Source organism: Erythranthe guttata, chromosome 7, assembly GCF_056151865.1.
Source record: "Erythranthe guttata isolate IM_541 chromosome 7, IM_541, whole genome shotgun sequence".
Taxonomy (NCBI): Eukaryota; Viridiplantae; Streptophyta; class Magnoliopsida; order Lamiales; family Phrymaceae; genus Erythranthe; species Erythranthe guttata.
In genome coordinates, this window is record NC_142539.1 from 8491178 (window position 1) to 8497177 (window position 6000).

Here is a 6000-nt window from a genome sequence, read left to right on the forward strand (position 1 = left end):
ATTGCATTATACAAGATATCCAGCTGTGCTAGAAGGCTATAGTGACGCAAACTGGATATCGGATACTAAAGACTCCAAATCCATGAGTGGATATGTATTCATGATTGACGGAGGAGTTGTTTCATGGAAATCTTGTAAACAAACGTGTATAGCGAGATACACAATGGAATCCGAATTTATAGCTTTAGATAAAGCCGGTGAAGAAGTCGAGTGGCTTCGCAATTTCTTAGAAGATATTCCCTATTGGTCGAAACTTGTGCCCGCAATAATGATTCATTGTGATAATCAATCTGCGATAGCAAGGGCTCGAAACACAATGTACAATGGTAAGTCTAGACATATCCGTCGAAGGCACAATACCATTAGGCAATTGATCTATAATGGAATTATCTCAGTTGACTTTACGAAGTCAAACGATAATTTGGCCGATCCTGTGACGAAAGGAATCAATAGAGATCAAATGTGCAAGTTAGTGATGGGAATGGGTCTAAAAACCCACAACTAAAAGAAAATCCATGATGGTAACCCAACCTTGTAGATTGGTGATCCCAAAATCTTGGTTCAATGGGCAAACTAAGTTATGGAAATTCAAATTGTGCACTTGGAAAATTATTCCTACCATTCCCTAAACTCAAATGCTACCTGTCAAGTGTGGTGAGGATAAGTCTAAGTGACTTTTAATGATTCCTATGACCTATTAAGGTGGAATATGACAGGATATTCTTTTAGGAGATCACCTATGTAAATGAGTAGTATAAGGCTCCTTCGACGAAACACTTTTGAACCCAAGAGTTGGTCCAAGACCGAAATAGACAAAACGTGAGAACACAAGACGTTAGAAATGTTATTGTGTAAATGTTGCTGTCTTGGTTTACATAAAAGTTGATTAGTTCAAGACATCACGTTCACTAAGAAACAAGTAAATCCAACAACATTTTACTAAGAAAGGTTCAAAGCCAAAAGCTACCTCTCCCGATGCAATAACGAATCGTTTGGACTTTAAGTATCTGCATGCATTAATCTCATTCATGTGGGGGATTGTTGGAAAATTGAGGTGTTCACCTCAAATTTGGAAAATATTGAAGTAAAATTCCATGATTGGTAATGGTTTTGGTGAAAGAAACCATTAGGGTATGGTAATGGTTTTGGTAAAAGAAAAGAAAACCGTCATGGTTTTGTATGGTTCTGGTTTTACCTTTACGATCATGGGTACCCGACCATTTACCATATATATATATATATATATATATATATATATATATATATATATATATATATATATATATATATATATATATAATTCAAACAATATGAAAAAAAGATAATTTGGCAAAATTTTAAATAAAGTATTAAATAATTTACGGATGATATATTTGTATAATTGTTGGGTGCTAAATACCTAACACGCAAGTGCACGTATCGCAAACAAGTAGTAAAAGTGGACTCGTGAGAGTCGGATGTCAATCCCACAGGGAATACTCAAATTATCTAATCCTAAGTACCAAATTCTAACAACTATGATTTTTATCCAGCCTACGCAAAGATGTCAGATCTAACCAACTAAATAATTAAACTAATTATGAAAGCAAATAAACACGAGAAAATATCAATAAAAACGGACCTAGGATTTTATCTTCCCCCTATGCAAGAATTGCTCACCCAAAACCCCTCAATTATGAAATATATGATTCATGATTATTAACTCGAGACACTAATTTACTCATAACCCGTTGTCGCGTGTATTATGAGTCTATTATTCATAAACGGTTCACTATATGTCTATGCAAACTAGTTATCAATAAAGCATTAACTAACAAGTCTCGTAAATGGCTACCTAAGGTGATATATGTATGTCTACGACACCACATGCAATTGACACACTCATCCGGTGAAAACTACTCGAAGGTTCTTATACTTACCGTCTAATTATCAAAATAGCTCTGTCGATTCAATCCCAATAATCATAGATAAAGCACATAAATTGATCAAGTTCATGCACTAACAATCATAACAAGTATAAGAAATAATCATAAAATCATAATTGCGTAATCTCAAGAAAATGGGTTCACCATCCCCACATAGGGTTCCAACAAAATCCTAGATTAAAATCTTAGCTACTCATGTTCTCTACAAAAAAACATAATAAAAATATAAAAAGACATAGATTAAGAAAAGATAGATAAAAGAAGAATTGTGATGAAGATTTGTCAATTCTCCGTCTTCGATTCTTCGTTCTCTCGCTCCTCTCGCTCCAAGGTTGTGTCAAAATTCCTCTAATTCGTGCTTGGTTTGGGCTTAAATAGATGTCCCAACTTGGTAGAAAAATTTAGGTTTCCTTGTGTGATTAAAAGTCCAAAATTGTCTCCAGCGTGTTTTGGCACGGCCGCACGCGAATCAGTGCAATTCTCACACGGCCGCACGCGAATCGCCGAAACCTTCTGCCCAACTTCTGCAGTTGGCACGGCCGTGCCACAAATAGGCTAAAATTGGCACGGCCGCGCGGGCCACTTTTCAACCAATTTTCAGCATATTTTGTTTTCTTCCGTTTTTGCCCGTTTTTTACCTTTTTTGGATCGTTTCGTCCTTGGAACTTCTAAATCATCAAGTTGTACCTAAAATACAATAAACCACTCATTAAGCATCATAAAATCAATAGAAGTATACAAAAATCCTCGTAAGAAAGTATACATTGAGTGTAAAATATACACTCAACAATAATCTACTTTTTTTTCTTCTTTTCTGAGGGTTACTTAAACGTTATCAGATCTAGAGTTATTTTTTATTACCATAATTTAAATGGTAAATGGGAACTCGTGGGTACACAGATATTCGTGGTAACGGTACTGGTATTTTCATTAACTTTTTAAAAGGGTTTGGTATGGTCATGGTTTTATATTAAATGGTAATGATTCTGGTATTGCACTTTTTCGAGGGTACCCGCTCCGCTGCCATCCCTACTATTGATGATCCCATTATGGCCTTGTAACTCATGACCTTTGAGAGGTTTTCTAGCTCTATAAATAGAGCACTATGTAATGTATTTTTCACACTTGAAGATATGGAATAACGTATTACATATTCTCCCTACTTTGTTTTCTTCTTCTTGTATAGTATTTCCTAGTTTCTCAACACGTTATCAGCGCGATTTTATCTACTTTAGTTTTCGAGTAAATATGACCCAAGGAAGATAATTTCATATACATAGAAAATGAAAAGGGAGTTTGGTTTAATATTTTATTCTTGTTTTGAGTTGACCAAAAATTAACAATTTTATTTTTGTTGTAGGTGAATTTTTGCACAATTCACGAGGTCAGATTTTGAGTTCCATTTCGGGATTGGTTATGTCCGAATTTGAGAAAGTGTAAAAAATAAAACTTGTAGAATTTTCCGTTGGCTGTTCGGAACATTTTGAAACATCAAATCGGATCTGGATCGAGAGAGATATGCTTAAAATACTCAGCTCTGCCAGAGCTGTCCCTTGTGCGAATTTTGAACATGATTTTCTAAAAGCAAAAGGGACACGGATTAAAGGCCTAAAGCCTAGATTACATACGATATTAGAAATCTCGATTGAGTATATTAAGTCTAAATGATAAGACTCTTGAAAATTTGAGTTAGAGGGTATTCTCCATTTATAGTACTATTCTTTCATGATCAAAGTACTATAACAATTTTTATTATACATTGAGGCTTGAAGCCCAAATCGAGCACGTGCAATGAAGTGACTCGAAGATTTGAGTGGTATATTAAAGAACCACTTGCTCTCTAATTTATACGACATGGAAAGCTCCAACAATCAAAAATGATTTCGAAGTTCATATCTTTTTTGCTCGAAGCCTAGTTTAAATATGAAGGCTTAATGTTGATGCATATCAAATATAAAGGCTCCAAGCCTAGATTAAATTTGAAAACTAGAAGTTTCGATTGAATATATTAGACTCAATGTCTAAGTAATGATACTCAAAATTGAATATTTGAGTTAATGGGTATTTTCCACTCAAGATACCATTACTTTACAATTAAGTACCAAATATAAAGGCTTGAGGCCTAGATCGAGTACATAAATTCAAGGTATAAAACTCAATCCTTGATATTTGAATAGTATATTGTACTTGAATGAACTATTGAATTTGTGGTTCAATGATATATATCAAAATTCGAGTTAATTATAGTACTTTATTTCATATCAAGTACTATAATTATTTATATGAAGCCTTCAGGCTCAAATCGAGTACATAATTTTAAGCAATAAAACTCAAATCTTGAATAGACTATTACGCAATTTGAAATTATTCCTTTGTGATTCAATAATATGAGACATATTACGCAATTTGAAATTATTTTTGATAGCTCAAGAAGAAACGTAACTTGAGCTTTGGATCATTGAACTTGAAGATCCATTTATGTGTCATAGAGAAATAGACAAATATTTCATATGAGAATGCATCTTAAAGACACAACAAAGTATTATTGTATCTTGAGGATACAAATAAAGTATTGGTAATACATGTCTCGATGACACAAATTGAATATATGTTGCTATGTGTCTTGAAGATACACAAAATGGAAATTTGTAAGAGAAAATATTCTCTAATCCATGTGACTTGAAATGGTCCATCAATAGCAAAATTTTGATTCAAATTATGATCGTGAAGTAGCAACATAAAAATTAAAGTTGCACTCATACTAGCAAAAATCAAGAAAATTTGATAGCATATCATACTATAATACGAGTTGTGGAGCTAAAATTGAAATAATGCAAAGCTTGTTTGATTGTTGTTATTTGAAAGTTAAAACAACAAAATATTTTAAGAGATATCTTAAATAGATATCATGGTGCTTATTACAATATAAATTTATCTCACCCTTAGAGGTGAAGAGATGAGAGAAATATGAAAAATGACCGATCATATATCCATTTTACGATAAAGCATGTTGATAAGCTTTATCAAGCACCAATACAAAATAAAATGAAATTGCGTTTGTTTTGGAATCACGATATTGACCAATTCAATTTTAAGTTGCAAATTCACTCCAAATCCATATCTATGGAATGTACGTGATTTTTTTATTAGTCTAGAGTAGATGAAATTTCAATCCAAACGAAAAAAAAGGGATCTGATTTTCTTGTTAAAATTCCAAATACTCTGCATATTCTGATTTTTCAAAATTTACAATTTACTCCTTCAAAATTTTCATTTTAGTCCCCCGAATTTGAAAATTTTACGATTCAGTCCAAATATTTTTCAGAATATGCAGCTCGTTCCACTCATCATCTAAAATTATGAATATATTTCAGCATTTTAAGTTTTCAACGAATTTTAAAAAATTGGAGCATTGTCCCTAAAGTTTTCTAAATTTACATTTTGGTCCCTGAATTTTCAAAATTTTAAAATTTGATCATTTATGTTCCGAACATGATTCTCAAACTTAGTTACTTTCATCTTGATAACATGCTATATCACATGGTTTATTTATTATTTATGCTACGCAATATTTTGCACCCATAATGGGAGATATTTCTATGACATACATTATCAATTGTCATTTTAATGAGACAATATCCCGCCGTTAAGGGGGACATAAGAAGCCGGTTCTTGTATAACGGCGTGAATAATATGAAATGATCTTTGTCTCATCTAAATTTGTGCGTGGAAATGTTTAAGCACAGAAGAAAAAGAAATTCATTTGCAACAATTTTAATGTGTAAAATGCTCGATGCAGTTATCGACAAAAATGGCAACATGAAATTATTACATATGTTGCAAATGAGTGAAAGAGAAAATGTCCAAGAAGGACACATTGCATATTAGATTTTGCCATGAAAGTCTTATAAACAAATGTCCTCAAAGGACAAATTGCACATTGTGATTGCATCGTGAATCCCTAAATGGGTGAAAAAATGATTTTGGTATAGCTAACCAATTACACTTTATATATATATATATATATATATATATATATATATATATATATATATATATATATATATATATATAT